This window comes from Canis lupus, chromosome 26 (assembly GCF_011100685.1).
Source record: "Canis lupus familiaris isolate Mischka breed German Shepherd chromosome 26, alternate assembly UU_Cfam_GSD_1.0, whole genome shotgun sequence".
Classification (NCBI taxonomy): domain Eukaryota; kingdom Metazoa; phylum Chordata; class Mammalia; order Carnivora; family Canidae; genus Canis; species Canis lupus.
Window position 1 is genome coordinate 13,602,754 of NC_049247.1, and position 22,258 is coordinate 13,625,011.

Below are 22,258 nucleotides of genomic sequence, written 5' to 3' on the forward strand. Positions count from 1 at the left end.
ACAGAGAGAGGCAGAGACATAGGCAGAGGGAGAAGCAAGTTCCCCACAGGGAGCCCAATGTGGGACTTGATTCCAGGACCCCAGGATCACGACCTGAGCTGAAGGCAGACACTCAACTACTGAGCCCCCCAGGTGCCCCAAAAACATTTTTTAAAAGGTTTTATTTACTTATTTGAGAAAGAAAGAGGGAAAGAAGGAGAACACACAAGTGGGGGAAAGAAGAGGGGCAGAAGGAGAGGGAGAAGCAGACTCCTCCCTGAGCAGCGAGCCTGACTCGGAACTCGATCCCAGGACCCTGGGATCATGATGTGACCTGAAGGCAGACTCTTAACTGACTGAGCCGCCCAGATGCCCCAGACAACATTTTCATTTTTAAAATCTGATTGAGCTGCCTGAATGAGGTAGCTCTATAATCCTCAGTAGATAGTAAGGATCACTTTATCCCCTTAGCCAACAGCCCACCAAAGTTTGGGGCTTGGGGTTCAGAGATTCAGAAGGCTCAGCAGCCTGGGAACACAGAGCCAGTTCCTGCTCTCTCAGCTTTGCCCTCCCTGCATACAAACCCCACTGCCCAGAGAATGATGTCCAAACTCAGGGATCTCTGCCTGCTGGACCAGGACAAGCTGAGCCCCCCAAGGCAGGGTCTGGCTCTCATTCATCCGCAGGTCTGCCTAGCACTGAGCACAGATGGTGGCACATAAGCCAAATGGAGCTTAATGAATGAATGGCAACTGGGTGAAAGAGTAACCCGTATAAAACACAGGTACCCTATGTGCAAGTCTCAGCACAGGCTTGCATCAAAATTAGAAAAAAAACAAAACAAAACTGGAGAGCAATTTAAATATTTGCCAAATTTCTCAAGGTCCCCAAAATTCCTCCGAATTTTCCTAACTTTTCTCATTCCCTTCCCATGACCCTTTCTGTATAAATACAGCTCTACTCTTTCCTAAAAGCACAAGGTAGCTGGTTAAAGGCACCAGCTCTGAGGTTCATCTTGCTGGGTTCAAATTTCTGTCACCTTCTAACTGGAACAGGTACGTGGCATGTGGTAAGTGATTAATTAATGAAACTTCTTATTTAAATCCTATTGGCCTCTCTAATTTATTGGTTTGTTTTAATTTAGCCCCCTTTTCCCTTAATGCAAGAAAAAATGTCTATTCATTTTCTGGGGCTGCCAAAACAAATTGTCACAAACTTGGTGGCTTACAACAGCAGGGATTTATTCTCTCACATCTCTGGAGGCCAGATGTCCAAAGTCAAGGTGTTGGTAGGGCTGTGCTCTCTCCAAAGCTCTAGAAGAGACTTTGTCTTTTGCCTCTTCCAGCTCCTACTGGCTGTTTGTATCCTCAGATTTGTGGGTACATCATTCCAACCACTATCTCTGTCTTCACGTGGCCTTCCCTTCATGGGAGCTTTTGTCATTGGATTTAGGGACCACCCAGAAAATCCAGGATGATCTCATTTCAAGATATTGAACTTAATTACATCTGCAAAGACACTTTTTCTAAATAATGGCATATTCACAGATTCCAAGGGGGCAGGATGTGAACATATCTTTTTTGGATGGGCACCATTCAACCCACTATGAAATGACACTGGGTCCTTCCTCTTGTGGGTGGTGGGAGGGGAGAGGGTTGGATGCTCCTGTAATTTAATTTTTTTTTTTTATCCTTGTCATGACGAATAAGTCAAGTCGGCAGCCAGCATCAAGTACTTGGGAACCTGGGAGGAAAGAGAAGCAGGTGGTGGAAAGTCACTTCTGACTCCTCTTTTTCACTGATGCTCATCAAGTCTTTCAATGATGCAAGTTTGCAGCATTGAATATCTAACTGCAAGAGCCACTGCACCCTGGGGGTGGGAGGGATGGAGTACATGAAGCAGTGAGTTTCAGCTACCAGCTGTGACCCTCAGACAGACACGTCCTGGGACAAAGCACTTTCACTTTCCCATAGAGGGTGGTCAGCTGCATGCATCCCTGGCTGGGGGTGGTTCAGGTTAGTTATTTATTGATATCCTGTTAAGATTCCAGCTTTGGCTGCACTGAAGGGATCCAGGAGGCAGTGACTTCACTAGACTCAAATTGCAATCAGCCAGCCTCTTGGCTCATGTGTTTATCTACCCAGAACTATTTTTGGTGTGTGTTCATAGACAGCACACACCAAAGTATTTGGTATTTGAGATGCAAGCGTGAAGGATGATTAAAGTTAGCTGCTAATGAGCATGCCTAGAATAGATATACTGTGTGTGTGTGCGCGCACGCGTGCGTGCACGCACTCCATGTGTGTGCTCTGTTGAGTGTCTGCAAAGCAGATGTCTACAAATCTGCCCTCAGGTGACCTCACCAAAGTCCTGGATCAGCTAAGCTATCCATGGATGGCAAATGGAAATGCATAAACACTGGTCTGTCTCAAAATACTGCCTTATTAAACATCCCAGATCCCCTGTCGATGTTCTACTTATCATCCAAAGCCTAACTCATCCCACCTTATCAAGGAGCCTTGTTTGATCATCCTCTGAACTCCTAGAGCAGAGACAACAAATAGGCTTCATCTCTAGTACCAACTTGAACCAAACTGGCAAGGATTACTTGGAGCACCATGTTGAGGAGGATACTAAGAACTGATCTGAGCTGGGATAAATGAGGCTGTGTTAGTTTCCGGGCTGCTGTAGCAAAGTACCCCCATCTGGGTGGCTTGAAACAACAGAAACTTATCCTCTCATAGTCTGGAAGCTAGACGCCTGAAATTCAGTTGTAGGCAGGACCATGCTTCTTCCAGAACCTCTAGGAGAGGACCTTTACTTGCCTCTTCTAGCTTCTGGTGGCCCCCAGCATTCCCTGGCTTGTGGCTGCTCACTCCAGTCTCTTCTCCATCTCTGGGTGGCTGTCTTTCCTCTGTGTCTGTGTCTCTGCATAGCATTCTCCTCTGCGTGTGTGTGTGTGTGTGTGTGTGTGTGTGTGTGTGTGTGTGTCCAAAACTCCCTCTGCTTATAAGGTCATCAGTCATGGGATTAGGGCCTGCCACAATGACTTCATCTTAACTCGATTACATCTACAAAGACCACATTGATGGTGCCTGGGATTAGGGTTTCAGTGTATTGTGTGGGGGGATACAATTCAATCCATAATGGATATCATGAACAATTAGGAATGTTTTTTATGAGTGAAGGAAAGGACCACGAATTTCCCAAATGTGCCCTAAGCACTTTTGGTATCCATTTAGTTGGAAATAAGCATAGGCTGCTACGACTAGCGTTAACTCTCTATCTATCTATCTATCTATCTATCTATCTATCTATCTATCCATCCATCCAACCATCTATCTAATCTTTCTACCAACCTGTCCTTTATCATCTATCTATGATCTATCATCTATATCTACCTATTTGCCTTCTTAGAGAGATCAAAATTTCGTGGAGAGCACAGACTATAGCTATCTTAGACCATTCAGGCTGTTATAACAAAGCATCACAGATTAGGTAGCTTATAAACAACAGAAATTTGTTTCTCACAGTGCTAGAGGAAAGAAGTCCAAGATCAAAGTATCAGCATGGTTGGATGAGGGCCCTCTCCTGGTTTACATATGGCAACTTCTCTCTGTGTCGTTATGTGGTGGAAAGGACAAGGCTGCTCTCTGGGGCTTCTTTTATAAGAGCACTAATCTCATTTATGGGGACTCCACCTTAGTGACCTCATCACCTCTCAAAGACCCCATGTCCTAAAACCACCACCTTGGGCATCAGGTTTTCAACATATCAATTCTAGCAGGATACAAACATTCAGACCACCACACTAGCTGAAAGCCTTTATATTTTTCCCACCCAGGATCTAGATGGAGGAGACAATAAATACTTGTTCAGTAATTAACCTTCATTGTTTGGGCTCTGAAATTAGGTCAGAAGAAAGTTCTCTCTGAAGTACCATCCCCTAAGGGCTGCTGAGGGTAATGCTGGATGTCTACTGAAGAGCTAGGGGCCTGGGCTTGCTGGTTTACCCTCCATCTTCCCAGCCCCTCCCCATGTTCGAGACGTCTCATCTACCAAATCCTACACGTGTACCAGGGTATCCCCCTCTAATAGGACAGCCCTGTAATTGTTCAGCGAGATGATAGCGCCAGGCTCATCCATCAAACCCTCCTCTAATAGTTTGGTTTTCCTAATGGAATGCAGTGTCCTAAAGAAGAAGAGAAGCACCATAATGTGAGGTTTTATGTAGGCTGGTTTCTAGCTGTGAGCTATGGAGCTGAAATGATAGTTAAATCGATGGAGAGGCACTAAGCTATCGCCTCTGAATCTGGGCATCCGTAAAACCCGATTATTGACAGCCCTGAGTGGATGTGTTGCAGGCCGGCTCTTCTAGCCCTGATTGGGGCTCCCTCTCTTTCTCTGTGGACAGAAGCAGCCCGAGAGAAATGGAAATATAATGGCCAGCTGATTGTTTTCACAGTCTGCACGACAGACCGCCCCCCTAACAAGACTCTAGGTCAAGTGCTCTTCTCTACTCCGTGGATCTAGTGGGGAGAAATTAGCTCTCAGTGGTATTCCCAATTACGGAGAAAAGCCCTGGTCTGGCTGTAATGTGTCTGGCAGCGGACCAAGAGGCAAGAAGCCTGTCTTCTCCCCCAGCCTCGTGGCGTGACCTTGGGAGGTGACTTTGCCTCTCAGCTTCTATGCCGCCTCATCTGTAGTGACCCACCTTTCATTACTTCATAGTTATACTCTAGGATAAATGAGACAAGGCTCTACACCATTTAGTCTTCCAGAAATACTGGAACCAGGTAAAGGCAAAGGAGAGCCTTTTCTTTTCTTTTTGCTACACGTGTTACTAACTTGTGGGAATTTTTTCTTAATAATAGCAAAAATGAATGGATTTATACAATTTTGTTTTGTTTTGTTTTCCTGGGGAGCCCTGAAGCATTTCAGGGGGTGTTGTATTATCGCTCACTTCTTTTGTGGCATGTGCCCATTTCTTAATCAGCAAACTGAGCGAAGGCTTGAAGTGAGCCACGTTGATGGGCTGGAACTAATTCCTCCTCCTAATCTAGTGTGGTGTTTTACCGCCACTGCACGGGTCCCCCGGGGACACTCAGGAGATATTGGCTCTGACACAATTATTAAGCCCCATCTCTGCGTGCTCCCGCCCTCCCTCCATGCCAGCCAGCTCTGCTGACTTTCTTTTACATCTTTACAAGCACCAAGTGCTTTCCAACTTCAAACTATGCACACCTGTTCTCCCGTGTGTGGGAAGCTCTTCCTGCACATGTTTCCTCTGGCCAATCCCTACCCATCCCCCAGGCTGCAGCTGCAATGTCACCTTGGCAGTGAAGTCTTCCATGGTCCCCAGGCTTTGTCAAGTACCCCCATTCTGTGCTCTCATAGGCACTGTGTTTTTCCTTTACAGAGCTGATCACACCTGTAACTAAATGTTAGTTTAGTATCTGCCTTCCCCACTGATGGCAAGTTCCATGCGGACAAAGACCTATTTGTCTTGTTCATTACTGTGACTCCAGCACCAAGAAGGCACCCAGTAAAAATCTGGAGAATGAGTGGATGGATGGATGAGTCATAATGATGGATGAATGGACTGATAGGTCCATTCTGGATGGATGAAGGATAGATGGGTAAATGGATGTATGGTGTATGGATGTATAGATAAGGGATGGATGGATCCATGGATGGATGAATGGAGGGATAGATGGATGATAGATAGTTGGACAGACAGGATGAATGAGTAGATGATGTATGTATGTATGTATGCATGTAGTATATCTGTACATGAGAGTGATCCACAATACCAGTATTTATCACTGAGAGAAAGTTCTCAGTTCCAAATGTTCAGAAAAGTTCATGGGTGCAGACCTAGTGTACCTGTCAACAGGGCCATGTCTCTTGAGACTCTGGGGAGACCCTTCCTTGCCTCATCTGAGTCTGATGGTGGCCATCAACCCTTGGTGTCCTTGGCTCGCAGTTGCATCGCTCCGATCCCTGCGTCCACTCCCCCATGGTATTCTCCCTCTGTACTTCGGTCTTCACATCACTCTCCCCCTTGTTACCAGGACATGAGTTTTATTGGATTAAGGGCCCACCTCCTCCAATATGACCTCATTTCTTTTTTTATTTTTTATTTTTATTTTTTTTATTTTTTATTTTTTTTTAATTTTTTTTAATTTATTTATGATAGTCACAGAGAGAGAGAGGCAGAGGCACAGGCAGAGGGAGAAGCAGGCTCCATGCACCGGGAGCCCGATGTGGGATTCGATCCCGGGTCTCCAGGATCGCGCCCTGGGCCAAAGACAGGCGCCAAACCGCTGCGCCACCCAGGGATCCCGACCTCATTTCAATTATACCTGCAACACTCTTGTTTCCAAACAAGGTCACATTCTGAAGTCCTGTGGGTTGAGACTTCAACATATCTTTTTGGGGGGTTCAACTCAACCTGTAGCAATCCATTAAACAGCATCACCTCACCCAGATGTGTATCCTAGAGACAGTCCTGCATAGGATGATAAAGAGACGCACGTGAGGACATCAGTGGAGACGCGGTTCGTCCCAGCAAGAAGCCAGAGGTGACCTGCCCGTCCACGGACAAACCAGATGTGATACATGCAGGTGATGGACAAACGCACAGCAGGCGGAAATCATCCGATGGATTTGCATATATCACCGTGGATAGAGCTTTAAAACAGTGTGTGAAATGAAAAAGAGTAGAAACTAGACTAAGATTTATGACACAATAGCACTGACATAAATCTGAAATATTTACCCAAAGAACAACATTATGTATGTTTCATAAGCATCGGAAAGTGGGTTGGAAGGATTTATTTTGAAGACGCTGGAGTTGCTGCCTGTGGGAGGCAGTGGGAAGTGGTAACAGTAGATGAAGGCACTAACTAATACGGGAAGGCACAAGGGGCCCTTGAACAGAAGCTGAACGTGTGGCATAAACTGGCAGCACGTCCCATGAATGTGTGCATCGAGTCCAAACTATAGAAAGAAGGGAGAAATCCTATAAGGGATTCCTTAGTGACGCTTGTGCCGAGGGCTCGGAGGGCTGCGGTCCAGCCACCGTGCACAGCAGGGACACTTAATCTGCTATGGAACACCAGCAAAGACTTTGTGGAGAAAACAGCACTTGCACTAAGTCAGGGACCTGGAGTTGTGCTGGGCAAAAGGAGGACAGAAAGTTCCAGAAGGAAGGACTGCGTGTGTACGAGTCCCAAGGAAAGCCCAGCGGGCCTGTCTGTGTCAGCCTGGGGTCAGCAGCACAGTCCCCATGCTGTCACTCTGCTTCAGACAACACCTGTTCCCCGCCCAAGTGCAGTCCCAGCGTTGACAGATCCTCCCTTTCTCTGAGAGAAGTCATTAATCTGAAACCTTTTCGTTTTACCTGCTATGATCTAATTTATCTAGGAGGAGGTACCGAGTCACGCCCACCAGGATGGCTTTGATAAAATGCATGAAACAGAAAGTAACCGGGGCTGGCTAGGCTGTGGAGGAACAGGAAACATTGTGTGTTGCTGGGGCAAATAGAAAATGCCTCAGCCACTGTTAGGAAAGTCGGAAGGTTCCTTGAAAAGTTAAACTGGAATCTCCATATGACTCAGCAATCCCACCCCTAGGGATGTGCCCCAGAGAGCCGAGAGCAGGTGCTCAAAAAAAAAGCACCGCCACACGCACGTGCATTGCAGTGCTATTCACAAGCAGCCGGAAGGTGGAAAAACAAACCCAAATGTCCACTGACTGATGAATGGATAAGCCAAATGCAGTCTAGCCACACATGGGAATATTATTCAGCCATAGCAAGGAATGACCTACTGACACCTGCTACAGTATGGATGAGCCTCAAAAACATTATGCTAAGTGAAAGAAGCCAGACACGAACTGGGTCACATACTATGATTTCGTTTATAAGACATGTCCTCAGTAGGCAAATCCTGAGATAGAAAGCAGATTAGCAGTTACCAGGGGCTGGGGGTAGGGGACGGGGGAGGGAACAGGGATGAGTGAATAATGGGTCTGGAGCTTCCTTTTGGGGGTGATGAGAATGTTCTGGAACTAGACAGAGGTGGCAGTTGCACAAGATTGTGAGTGCACTGTCACCGAACAATGTTCACTTTAAAATGGTTAGGTTTACATTATATGAATTTCACTTCAGTTAAAAAAAAACAAACTGAGAAAATTAAATATTTAAGAGATTTTTAAAAAGTGGGCCGAAAGAAGCCCACAGGCTGACTCTGAGGCCTGGGGATGCCCTCATCTAAGTCTGGTGTGGGGCTTACGGTTAGCATGAGCCCCCACGGGCAATCTGGCACAGAGGTGCGGGTTAGGATCCCTGCTTTACTGGAAGGAAACTGCGTCTCCAAGAGGTAGGATGATTGGATCAGGGTCAAGTGCAGCCACTGGTGCTGGCAGCCAGAGTGTGATGTCTAAGCAAATTGATCCCATGCATCCTGCGGTTGGGGCCAAGGGCTGTGAAAAGCCAAGAAGGGTGACAGCTATGAAGCAGGTGGTGGAAGGAGGCCTTGTCTGAGCTGGAAGGCCAGACAGGAACCATGCATCAAGATTCCTTGGGAACTGTCACCTCCTCTCTCATGGCCCCCGAGTCCTTGCTGTGAATTTAAGACAATTCAGTAAAGCCATGTGGAGCATTTTCTATGCACGGGGCTTGTGCTATGTGTGAAAATAATAAAGACGACAAGCGTGAAGGCAAAGTATGTTCTATCCAGGACCTTCTCTGGAGCTCACAGTAAGGCGGAAGCAGAGCTTGCATATCCTGCAGGCATTTCACTTGCACCAATTCAACAATATGTAGTTGGCCAAAAAGAAAGGGAAGAAATGTTCATTGAAAGCATGTGGACAATGCCACCTGTCATATCCCTATGTGACTTGCTGCCCAGGAAGCACAGAAGTGGGATGTAGGGATCTGTGATCTGGCCCGCTCCAAGCCTGGGGGCCTCTCCTAGCATGAGTAGCTCTCTGTACCATGCGTCACTCCAGAGTGGGGTTTCTCAGCCTCGGCACTGTTGACAGTCTGGGCTGGATTGTCACTCATCATGGGGGGCTGCCCCGTGCAGTGAAGGATGGTAGAGGCATTTACAGGGTGTTTAGAGGCATCCTCTGCACGCTACATGATAGTAACCCCCCTGCCTCGTGGTGACAACCAAATACATCTCCAGGCATGGCCAGATGTTCCCTAGGGGCAAAATCACCCCGGTTGACAACCATTGCTCTAGAGTGTAACATGCATATGTTTTATATAATAGGTTTTCAAGGCCCAAGAGCCTTGGTTGAACACCTCACCTGGTGTTCAACAGCAAGAGCCGAGATCGGTGCAGTGAGGGGAAGAAGTGTCTGTGCTGTGCCAATCTTCGGAGATGGCAAATACCATTCCTTCAGGGGAAGGAAGTACAAGAGATTTTCATGCACAGTTTTCCCTTGACTGTAGCATCAAGTACCCATACACACTGGGACTCAAAGGTGGTATTACCACCCCATTGTATAGGTGAGGAAACAGAGGATCACAGGGAGTCTGTTACTTGCTCAAGGTCTCAGAGCTAAGAAGTGATAAAGATTTGAGTCCAATCTGTGTTACTTTAAAATCCGCCCCCTTTTCCATCTCACTATTTTGCTTCCCTATCAGCAAAAGGGGCCCGGATTAAATCAGTGTGCCAGGATACAGACTCTTCACAGACTCTCACTAATGGAGGTAACACTGAGCAGTCATCTGCCTGCCTCCTGGTTCCAGATTAGACACAGGTAAATTCAGATTCAAAAAGATATTTATTGACCTGTCAATTACTTGGCACTTGTCTGATTGCAAGAGACAGAATCCTAACTCAGACAAGCTTAAACCAAAAAGGGACTGTGCCAGCTCATATAACTGGGAATTTCAAGGGGCGATGGCTTCAGGCATGGTCGGATCAAGGAGCTCAAATAGGACAATCACTCCATATTTGTTTTCCTCTTCGATAGCTTCATTCTTCCCACCTGTATACTAAGAGAGCCATTAACAACACCATGTCTAAAACTTGAGCACTTAGGGCAGCCCCAGTAGCGCAGTGGTTTAGCGCCGCCTGCAACCTGGAGTGTGATCCTGGAGACCTGGGATCGAGTCCCACATCGGGCTCCCTGCATGGAGCCTGCTTCTCCCTCCTCCTGTGTCTCTGCCTCTCTCTCTCTCTCTCTCTCTCTCTCTATGTCTATCATAAATAAATAAATAAATCTTTAAAAAATAAAAATAAAAAAAAATAAAACTTGAGCACTTAGAAACCCAGCAGAAAAACTTTCTCCATTCCAATAGTTTCATCAACATTCCTAAACTTGACTCTGGCTGTCCCAGCATGCTTGGGTCCCTTGCACATCCAGGAACTAATCGCTATGGCCAGAGGTGTGTGGAACTCTCTGAGACGGCCTGAGCTACCTGTGCATCTGTAGGGTTTGAGGGTAAGGCGATCCCTGAATCTTATGAAGGAGATCAGGCAAGAGGGAGACTGGGATGGGAACAGACCCGCCGGGTGAAGCAGAATGGCACTACGCCCTCATGGCGCACCAAGAACTGGGCGTGGCGTGTGCAGTACACAAGGCCCTTTAATCCTCCCGACCTGATAGCATTATTGCTGGGGCTCAGGGAGGCTTGGCGTCATGGGCAGCACCTCCATTCCAGGTGCAGGAACAGCCCTCTGTGCCCAGAGCCACCCTGCCCTTAGGAGCTAAGGACTTGAACCCAGACCTGCGCCACCCGGAGGCCCCAGCTTACCGGCCCTCCCCCCCCAGAAGCTCCTGTCCCCTGGTGAGCTGCAGGAAACCTCCTCAGTGCTTTGTTCCAGTCTCTTAACTCGCAAACCCAGTCAGCGAGTTCTTTATTTCCACAAATGGTGCTATTAAACTAATGGCTCCGGGAACCACAGGCCGGCCTCGGAGCAGCCACACGTCCCTCGAGCCTTGTGCGCGCTCTGGCTTCCAGAGGGACACATCAGAAGTTCCAGGAGCCGAGGCCCCCGCGGAAACGGTGACGTGTGCCATTTTGTTTCAGGATGGCCAAAGAGCAGCACACACCTTGCACGAGCTCCTCGTGCAACCATCTCCCCAGGGGCTCGAGGTGGCCGGCGGCAGTCGCCCCCTGGCAAAGGCCCCCGCGCGGGCTGCGGTGGCAGACCTCAGCAGGCAAAATAGCTGAGAAGCCCGGGTGGAAACAGAGGCCTCTTTCTGTTTGGTCAATAAGCAGCTGTGAAGGATGCGTAGGATGGAGCTAAATTTATTTGTTCCCTTCTTTCTCAGAACAGCAGCAGCGAGCCCCGGAGTGCAGCTGTCTCGCTCTCCCGTGAGCCTTTTGCAGGCACCAGCATGCACCGAGCCTGGCGCTCCGGGCCCCTGCCTTGCCGCCTGTTCCAGGCCTGCCCTGGGCAGGAACATGCAGCGCCTCGCTGTGTTTTGGGGCTACATTCCCTGGCCGGGGCAGAAGTCTGGAGGCTGCCTCGGAGGCCCCGGGGTGGAATCCAGCACCTTTGAAAAACAGGCTGCAGAGCGCAGAGCCCCGGGCCTGGGGGAAGGCAACTTGCAGCCACGCCCTGGAAAACCACCCCAGGCCCGGCCGCCTCTGCTTTCACTGCTCAGACCTGTGGGAAACTTGCAAGACACCAGCCAAGGGGGGCGGCGGGGCGCGGGGGCATCTCGAGAGGGGCCTCCCGGACACACAGCCCAGCTGGCTTGGCGGAGTCCTTCCCGGGATCTCTTTCTCGGTTTGGGGTTTTTTTGGAAAGCTGAGCCGAGGGCCACCCTTAGCCAGGCCTGCGTCTGCTGCTCCAAGGGAGTTTTTTTTTTTTTTTTTTTTTACAAGTGCTTTGTTGAGACTTTCAAAAGGTGCCCACGGGTGGGGAAGTGAAAGGAGGAGGGGACGGGGAAGAAACTGCTGCTTTATTTCTAGCCTTGCTTGAACGGCTTCTTGGCGGTTACTGCTCCCGTTTTGCTGACTCAGAAGCATCCCCCCAGCTGCTCACCGGAAACACAGCTGTTAGGCGAAAATAACCACAGAGCCGAGCATCGTGCACCTTCCAGAAAAGAGGGCAGAAAACCTCAAAACAAAAGAGAAGAGGACGAAACAATAAAAGAGGCACCGGCGGCAGCCCGGTGTGGCTCTGCCCCTCGCCCAGGCCCCGGGCTCAGAGCAGAGCGGAGTCGTGGGCAGCCTTTCTGACTGCAGTGGGTCCCCTCATGCCCCCTCCCAAGAGTGATGTGAGGGCATCCGGAGGCCCTGGGGCCTGTGACTGGGATCCCCCGGGAAAGGGGGCTTTTTAGATGTGATTAACTGACGGGGTCTCCGGAGGAGATCATCCTGGATTACCTGGGTGGGCCGTAAATCCAGTGACAGGTGTCCTTGCAAGAGCGAGACAGAAGGAAATCAGACACAGAAGGAGAACACACGGAGACGTACAGAGGACAAGGCAGGGGGACGATGGAGGAGAGATGGGTGTTATATGCAGCTACAGGTCGAGGAACACCAAGGATTTGTTACGGCAGCGGTAGGAAATGACCAGAGCACCCCCAGCTTGCTTTTGCTGGGTCCTGGCCCCAGCAACCCCTTCCCCTTGGGCAGACTGAACACATTAACGGCATCTCGCTTGCCAGGTGTCTTAGGTGGACACGGAGCTTCCCTTTCCTTGGGGCTTCATGATTATCAGGAAGGGCTTGAGGACTCCAGGGACTAGGCAGGAGAGCTGGGATCTCTGGTTCTGGATAAGAGTCTGCTGCAGGCCGAGCGTGTGACCCCGTCCCCCAGCCACCATTCACATTGCACGACAGACGACAGGTTCTGGGTTTAAACACCGTTCTGCCACTTGCTAACTATGTGGTGTGGGGTGAGGTTTCTAACCTCTTGAGGCCTCAGTTTCCGCCTCTGTGCAATGGGGGGATGACCTGAAAACCACCCTGCTAGGAAATGGAGATGTTGAAAAAACTAATTATTGGGGCGACTGGGTGGCTCAGTCAGTTGAGCACCCAACTCTTGATTTTGGCTCAAGTTGTGATGTCAGAGTGATGAGATCGAGCCCTGTGTTGGCTCCTTGCTCAGCAGGGAGTCTGCTTGGGATTCTCTCTCCCCCTCTCCTTCTGGCCCTGCCACTCATATTCTCTCTCCCTAAAATAAATAAATAAAATCTTAAAAAAAAAAAAAAAAGAAAAGGATAATTATTGTTAATGCATACCAGAGTCTCTAAGGAAGTTGGGGCAATTGCCAGAGGCCAACAACAGAGAAGGAAAGACAGTCCAGAGCTGATGGTACGGTGCCAGTAGGTCTCCAGTGGGAGCTGGGGACAGGAGACATCATCCATGTCACACAGGCTGTGATGTGATCCCCTCAGCCCTGGGAACACAAAAGATGTAGTTAGTGCACTGAGACTATTGTGTCATGCCTCACGAAAATCACAAAAATCTCAAGGCTTTGTGTGGCTCATCTACAAAATAGAAGAGTTGATATATTTCTAATGTTTTTATTCTTTGATTTTTTAAAAGATTTTATTTATTTATTTGACAGAGAAAGAGTGTGTGTGCGTGTGCACAACAGAGGGAGAAGCAAGCACCCTGCTGAGCACAGAGCCCGACATGGGGCTCCATCCCAGGACCCTGGGACCATGACCTGAGCCAAAGGCAGATGCTTAATCGACTGAACCACCCCAAGAGCCCCTATTTTTAATGTTTTTAACAGACATTCATAGATTTGAATAAATAAATGAATAAATATTAAATATTTATATACATAAAGATTACTATGACAATTAATCATGTGTTTTCTGTCCATAACTAACAGATGTTAGCATTTTGCATACTTGCTACAAAGGTGAGATAATTCTAAAAATCCATACAATCCTTTGTGTCTTGATACTAGATTCTGAAAGGCAGGCTGAGTCTGGATAACTTAAAATAAAAAGCGAAAATACAAATTCTCTTATCTTTATTCACATATTTAAAAATTCTGGTATTCGTCATTCCTTGAGTAGATCTGAGTTTCCACCTGGTATCATTTTTCTTCAGCCTGAAAAAGAACTTGTAATATTTCTTACAGTGCAAGCCTGCTGGTGACAAATTCTACCACCTTTTGTCTGTCTGAAAAACATTTTTATTTCATCTTCATTTTCTGAGGATGGTTTTAACTGAATGTAGCCTCTTTGTTGACAGGTTTTTTGTTTGTTTTTGTTTTTCTGTTTTTTTAACTCAACATATTAAGGATGTCATTCCATTGTCTTATTTTATGGCTTGCATTGTTTTTAAGGAGGAGAATCAGTGGTATTTCTTATCTTTGTTCATTGAATGTAATATTTCTTTTCATCTTGGCTGTTTTCAGGATTTTCTTTTCATTGCCAGTTTTAAGTTGTTTTCTTTGTGTTTGTCCTGCCTGTACCTTGCAGGGTTTCTGTAGCTTTATAGTCTTTTTTCAGTTTTTGGAATATCTTCAGCCATTATCATTTCAAGTATTTTGTTCTGCCCTCCTTTCCTACTGGGGCTCTGATTACATGCAGGGTTGACCATCTAATATTGTTGCAGTGGTTCCTTTCTTCTCCTTGTGCCGTATAAGCTTATCTCATTATGTCATCATGTGCACTATATTTTTCTTCTGCAATCATTAAAATGCTGTTAAGCCTATCCAGTGAAGTTTTCATTTTGGAGATTATGTTTTTCCTCCCTAGAAGTTTCATTTGTTCTTTAAAAAGACTTCCACTTCTCCTTATGTTCATGCTTTCCTTTAAATCTTTGAACAGGGACGCCTGGGTGGCTCAGTGGTTGAGTGTCTGCCTTCAACTCAGGGCATGATCCCAGAGTCCTGGGATCGAGTCCCACATTGGGCTCCCTGCATGGAACCTGCTTCTCCTCCCTCTGCCTCTCTCTCTGTCTGTGTCTCTTGTAAATAAATAAATAAAATCTTTAATAAAAGTAAATAAGTAAATAAATAAATCTTTGAACATATCTGTAATAGCTGTTTGAAAATCCATGTCTGTTAATTACATCATCTTTGTCATTTTGGGTATATACTAACTGGTATTTCTCATGGTAATGGGCCACATTTTCTTGCTTCTTTACATGTCTAGTAATTTTATGTTGGATGCTAGACATTATTAATATTATGATTTTGAATGTCTAGATTTTTGTCATTTTCCTTTGGAATTCATTTGGCAGGCAGTTAAGTTACTTACTGGTCAGTTTGATTTTTTTTAGGCTTCTTAGAAAGCTTTGTTGAAGTAGAGACTTTCTTCTTCTTCTTCTTCTTCTTCTTCTTCTTCTTCTTCTTCTTCTTCTTCTTCTTCTTCTTCTCCTCCTCCTCCTCCTCCTCCTCCTCCTTCCTTTTTAAAGATTTATTTATTTTATTTTGGCAGAGGAGTGGCAGAGGCAGAGAGAGAGAGAGAATCCCAAGCAGACTCCTTACTGAGCGCAGAGCTTGACAAGAGGCTCAATCCCAGGACCCTGAGATCATGACCTGAGCCAAAATCAGGAGTTAGACACAACCAACTGAGCCACTCAGGTGGCCTGTGGAGCCTCTCTTCTAAGGAAAGTTTAGCCCTACTACTTTGGTGTGACCTCACTGTTGTCGCTAAAAAATGACTTGGATGTTCAACAAGTTATTCCCATTCTGGTTTGCTAAAACTTGAATGTCTCCCAGTCTTATGAGAGCTCTGGGAATTATTCAGTTTATTCCTCTGGTAGTTGTTTATAGCATTCTGCTCAATGCCTGGGTAATTTTGTATTCAACCAATCACCCATGGGCCTCCCTATACAGACTTTTGTCACTATTTATATTGCAGCACCTTCTCTCTGGGACTTTGCCTCACAAATTGCAGCCTCTTCAACCTCCACATAAAATAATCTATATGTCCTCAACTCAGAGAAACTTCCATGCCCTGCTTGGGATTCCCCTCCCTGTGCTGCAATCTAAAAGGTACTTCTAGGCAGAAAGCCAAGGTGATCAGGGCTTACTTCATTTGTCTCGATTTTTTTCAGGGTTCACAGTTCCACACTGCCTGTTGCTCAATATCTGAAAACTGTTGTTTTGTATATATATTTTTTCAGCTTTTTAGTTGTGTACAGATGGAAAACAAGTCTGGTATTAGTTATTTCATTATGGCTGGAGGCAGAAGTTGACACTAACGAACTTAAGCAAAAAAAAAAAAGAGGGAAGGAAGAGGGGGAGAATGAGAGAGAGAGGGAGAGAAAGAGAGAGAGAGAGAGGAAGGAAGAAAGGAAGGAAGAATATACATTGGAATGGCTTGGGGGATTCACGGAATAGAAGTAATAGCCAAAGAATAGTTCTCAGAAGGGACAGAGATGAGAGAAGTTCTGGAGACCTAGGAGAATTAAGAGACAGTCTCTTTAGGGCACAGACACCTGGATAAATGAGCTCCAACCCTATGGAGATCTTTGAGATTCAAATCTCTGGGAGAATATGTCTGGCATAGCCACAGTCATGGGCTTACCTCATGGCCAGAGGAGGGCAAAACACTCTGTTTAATGATACTACCAAGATGATTGGATTGTTCTTTCCAGAGGTAAGGGGAATGGCTGCTAGACAGGCAAAAACAACAGGCACATTACACAACGTTTAGGAAATAACAAAATCTTTTAAGTAGGATTGGCTTTTAAACTCAGAGCCTTGTGGGGATTTTGCTTTTTGTTTTGTGTGTGTGTGTGTGTGTGTGTGTGTGTGTGTGTTGTTTTTTTGTTTTGTTTTGTTTTGTCCTGCTTTTTTTTTTTTTTCTATTTAACCACTAAGCTACAGAGCTGTCTTCTTTCCCCTGACATCCCTGACTTTCCCTGCAACACAGAAAGACTTCCCCATGACAATTCCACTTTCCGGACAACATATAGGTGATAAGAATTTTGCATCAGGACGGAAATACTGGTCTAGGGGACACTGGGAAGAGATTCTCTGAGTCCGCCAGTGTTCAGGGAAGACTTCCAATGGCTAAACTCACTTGGGAGTGAAAGGCAAGCATGAACCTGTGTCCTGGGAACAGAGTAGGAAAGGAAACATGTACATTCCCCTTCCTGTACTTCTAACCACCCAGAGTTGGTGGCTCCTTGCCTGAAAGAGAAGGTTTGGAGTTTCAAGAGTGAGTATGAGGTGGCTGCAGGCTAGTTTATCAGCAGCTTAATCCAACCAAACATAGAGACAAATGCATCAACAGGTAAGGGAACCAGATGTTCTCTGCTTAGACTGTTCTGAGGAAATTCTGTTGTCCTTACTCTGCCTGGAGGCTAATCAGATACTGTGCGTGTGCGTGTGTGCGTGCGTGCAACTTCTACAAAACTCACCACCTGAAGTCCTTAAAGTTTCCGCAAACATTACTTTCCTGTATAATCATACCCATTTCAGAGATGGAAAATCTGAGGTACAGTACATGAAACTGCGAGTCAGTGTGATAAAACCAAGAATCCCATTCGTGAATATAGGGTAAAGCTCTCCTGATGTTCCGAGAGGATGATGCGAAAGCAAGGCAGAGGGAGAACAGGGAGGGGGGAAAGAGAAAAAGAAAAACAAGTCTTCAAAGATGCCCAGGTTTTTGGAGACTTGCGTGCTGAGAGGTGCTGTTTGTGCGCAATCAAGACTTAAACTGAAATCACAGTGCAGTGGAAGCATCTCACATCACATGGCTAAGCTCTCTCTCCAGCTTTGCTTTTTAGCCATGGCCCTTTACTGGTTCAACTTAGAAAGAAGCCTTCACTCCTTATGGGGGTTTTTTGGTTCTCAAGACAGAAATCATGGTACTTTCATGCTGATTGAGAAAAAGGCTGAGATAGGGTGGTAAAGTTACTTCCTGGAGCAGTCTTAGGGACTCATGGCTTGTTGACGGCTCTTACTACAAGGGCTGCAGGGGGAGAAGAAATAAAACTCCAAATGCCTGGAAGAAGAAGGGTAGACTCTGGGGCCCGTCTTCCAGGCTAGTGGGAGAGATGTGGGAATTAGGACAGCCTTCTGGGAAAGTGTCTAGAGCCTGTGAGGTCTGTAAAGGGACAATCGTGTTCACAATGCCTGATCCATAGTGGGTGTTCAATAAATTATCTATTGAAGGAAAGAATGATTAAATGAGTGAATGAATGTGAATCTGGAGATTCACTTCTACCCTACAGACTCCACTGCTTCCATGTCTTTGAGCTTTTTTCTGCCCTTTGCTGTCCTGGCAACTGTCTACTCACCCTTTCACAGCAGTGGATATTAAGCTTTTGTGGGCCGCAAATTCTTCTGAGAATCTGATGAGAGCAATGGACCTTCTTTTCAGAAAAGGCACAGACTCATACACACAATCTTGCACATCTTTTCCTCCTTTTCAGTTGAGAGCAAATACCCTGGACCTTGCCCATAGCTTCAGCCTGATAATTCCCCTGCTTGCTCTCTCCCCAGCCTTCCTCACCCTCTTCTCCATAAGGTCATTTACTCCTTCACTGGATTCCAACAGCACTTTTTCATTTTAGTTCAAAACTACCATATTTGGTTTGGTCACACATCTGTCATTCGGGCAGGGCTTAGAGGTGCCCTCTCTGCTCTACTCAGTATTTCTGGGGCTGGAATCATTGGAAAACTAGCTCGCTCACCTGGCTTGTGGTTGACACCAAAGACCTGGACAGCTGGGAGCTGACCCCAAAGCTGGGAGTCCTTAGGCAGCTCTGCCTGTCTTGATTGGTGTCTTGACTCAGTCCCCCTGGCATGTGCTTTGAACATACTTCATTATTCCTTAACACATCACACTGTGGTGCTTATTCATGCCCATTGATTGTGGTAATTACATCTGTTTCACAGCAACACTAAGTCATTCACTGACAAGGACCACAGCTGGTTTAATCTTTTTTTCCCCATGGCCCTAGCAGGTGCCTTGCACATAGTAGGCATTTAGTATATGCAATTAAGACTAAAACTCAATACCATTATAAAGAATCCAATTAAAAAATGGGCAAAAGACATGAACAGACATGTCTCCAAAGAAGACATCCAGATGGCCAACAGACACATAAAAAGATGCTCAGCATCACTTACCATCAGGGAAATCCAAATCAAAACGACAATGAGATATCACCTGACACCTATCAGAATGGCTAATATCAACAACACTAGAAACAACAGGTGTCAGCGAGGATGCGGAGAAAGGGGAATCCTGGTGCAGCCACTGTGGGAAACTGTATGGAGGTTCCTCAGAAAGTTAAAAATAGAGCTACTCTATGATCTAGCAATCCCACTATTGGATATTTATCCAAAGAATACAACAACACTAATTCAAAGGGATACATGCACCCCTATGTTCATAACAGCATTATCTACAATAGCCAAGATATGGAAGCAGCCCAGGTGTCCATCAACTGATGAATAGATAAAGGTGTGGCATATATACACGATGGAATATTACCCAGCTATGAAAAGGAATAAAATCTTTACCGTTTGCAATGGTGTGGATGGAGCTAGACAGTATTATGCTAAGCAAAATAGTCAGAAAAAGACAAATACCATATGATTTCATTCATATGTGGAATTTAAGAAACAAAACAAATGAGCAAAGAGAGAAAAAAGAAAAAGAGAGAGACAAATCAAGAAACAAACTCTGGACTATAGAGAACATCTTCCCAGAGGGGAGAGGAGCAGGAGGATGGGTCAAATAGGTGATGGGATTAAGGAGTGCACTTGTGACAAACCCCAGGTGATTAAAATAAAAAACGTAATATATACATATATATGCTAATTAGAATATATAGGCAGGTAGGTACTTGTTTTATTATTACACCCCATTACATCTGACGAATAGGATTAAATGGTAGCTTGTGTACGTATATCAATAAAGTAGAAAAAAATTTAAAACAAGGATAAAAAGGAAATAGGGACTAAGTGAAAATAAAAAGGGAGAAAGATATATTGAAATAAAGGACAAGATTGGAACCCAAAATATATACCACAGATTTCAACACCATTATTTGCAGTGGCCTTGAGCATCCTGGTGGTAAGGGCAAAGAGGGAACTATACTAAATTCCTGGTATTAGATGTAAACAAACCAATTGCTTATGGAACCCCAGCTTTTACTAGCAATGGGCTACATAAAATTACAACCTCCTTGCAGCAAAAATTATAGCAAGTTGATGCAATGAATTCCATATTATGTCCCTCAATGTAAGTTAATGGAACTTTAATACAAACAAATCTGTAAGTTGCCAAAGAAAAGAGTGCAGTTCTCGGAGAGTCTGGTTTTAGCTAAGGCAAAATATAAGACTATCCGGCTCAGCCTTTTCTAAAGGGTAGACAACAGATTACCATTCCTGGAGACCTCCTGCCCACAAGGGGTTCTGTGGTCAAGAAAAAGTAGGAAACTCACCCGTGTCTTCCTTTTGGAACCTCACAGTGAACACTGGTTTTATAGTGTTCTGGGGCTCTGAGAAGGCTCTGAGAAGGCTCTGAGAAGCCCCACAGGAAAGAAGCCCAGCATTTCCCAAGCTTCTCTGACCACTGTTGTGCAAGAACCTAGGCATAGTCTCCAAATGGGACGTAGGTTCACTGCTCCTATTATGCAGAGTTCTTTCTCTTAAGAGCATACGGGATTACCAGATTGCTATTCTTAAACAAGTTATGCCAATATCTCTTTCCTTTGTCTTTTCTTGAAAGGACCTAGGAAAAATAAAAGGTAGTATCTGCAAATCTCCTGTTTAAAGCACCTTTGTGTAAAGTCCTTTTTACCTGTTCTTTGTTATAGGTATGGCTCAGAAAAATAGAAAAAATAAAAAAGATTAGGGAGAAATGTGTCCTTCCAAATTCCAAATAAGGCAGAAGACAGGAGTGCTTGAGTGTCACCAAGAACCCACAACTTCTGCCCCTGGGAAAATAAAAAGGGGTCAGCCCCCACCTGTCCCTCGCTGGTCCCCTCGGTGCTCCATAACCCTGATCCCTAAGTGAGCAGTACTCGCTCAGACCAGTCAGAAAACTAGAGTTGCAACTTCAGCAGATGGCCAGGAGCAGCTAGGGCAATAACTGTCTATTTGTTTTGGCGTTGCGTATGAAGAGAAATAAAGGGTGTGTGTCACCCTTTGTCCAGTTCCTGTCTCTTGGTACGCTAGCATTTCCATCTCAAAAGAATCAAAGTGTGATCTAGTTCAAAAAGGGAAAGCATGCCTCATTTTGGCAGGCCATAGAACAATCCCAGAGTCTTTTCTTCACAAAGCACTTGTTAATATCCCTACTTAATATTCTATGGAACACACTGTACAAAACTGATTAAATAGATGGAGGGGGTGCAGAGCCTTTAGATTAGTGATTCTCAAACTAGGTTCCAGGGAGCACTGGTGGTTCTCACAGCATCTCAGGGGCCGCAAGACAGAAGTGACAGACCCTCTGCACACTAATCACTGAGCCCCCAAACCAAAGTTCACTATGGCAGTTCCTCTTTTATCTATCTAATCATGTGTCTGGGGGAAAAACGCTGGGGTGAGGGGAGATGCTGGGGGGGGAGTGTCTGTTACTTAAAATTAGAAAATGTTTGAGAACCACTGCTTTAAACAGAGCACCACATATATTATTTCTCACAGCTGAGATTCTGATAAGAATTAAAGAGCAAACAGTTTTAGTTATATTCTTAGCAAGAACCTGGGGGACAGAGATTTAATTTTTTTTAATCAAAAGCAGAGCCGTGGAAAAACATACAATAAACAAAGAAAATCTTTGCAGCCGGATAATTAACAAAGAGTTAATATTCTTAATTTATAAAATGACCCTACAAATTAATAAGAAAAAGACCAATCACCCAGGAGAAGCATGGGCCAAGGCTACAGAATTCACAGAAGCAGAAATGCAAATAGCCAATAAACATATGAAAAGATGCTCAGGCTCACTTGTCAGGGAAATGCAAATGAGAACAATGAGATACTATTTTTTACCCATCAGATTGGCAAAAATGGAAAATATGTGTAGCATCCAGAGCTGGCAAGGGTGTGAGGAATCCAGTTCGCTCCAACACCATGGGGGGAGAGGCTGTAAATTATTATAGCGTCGTGGAAAATTAACTGTTGGTATTTTTGAGAATTTAAACTGTGGCCCGGCATACTCACTTCTGGGAATATATCCACCAGAAACGAAAATGCCAGTATATAAAGACATAAATATATGAAGAAGTTTATTGCAGTATCGTTTGTAATAGTTAAAACAACAACAACAACAAAAATAACCTGGAAACAATCTGAATGTACATTAATAGGACAATGGCTGAAGAAATCAGGATATATTCACATTGAGGAATGCAGCATAGCTATTAA

General features: G+C 45.5%; 1 long non-coding RNA gene across 2 annotated transcripts; it reads right to left on the reverse strand.

Moving 5' to 3' along the window:
- Window positions 1-273: 273 nt before the first annotated feature.
- LOC102152877 lies at window positions 274-20,455 on the reverse strand. Of its 2 annotated transcripts, XR_005379211.1 has the most exons (4): window positions 20,332-20,455; window positions 13,197-13,354; window positions 6,345-6,490; window positions 274-1,722 (listed from the first exon to the last, which is right to left on the reverse strand). It is a non-coding gene; the product is annotated as an uncharacterized LOC102152877 (long non-coding RNA). The 2 variants fall into 2 exon arrangements; XR_005379210.1 differs by lacking the exons at window positions 274-1,722; window positions 6,345-6,490 and adding an exon at window positions 11,232-12,068.
- Between the last annotated feature and the right edge of the window lie 1,803 nt (window positions 20,456-22,258).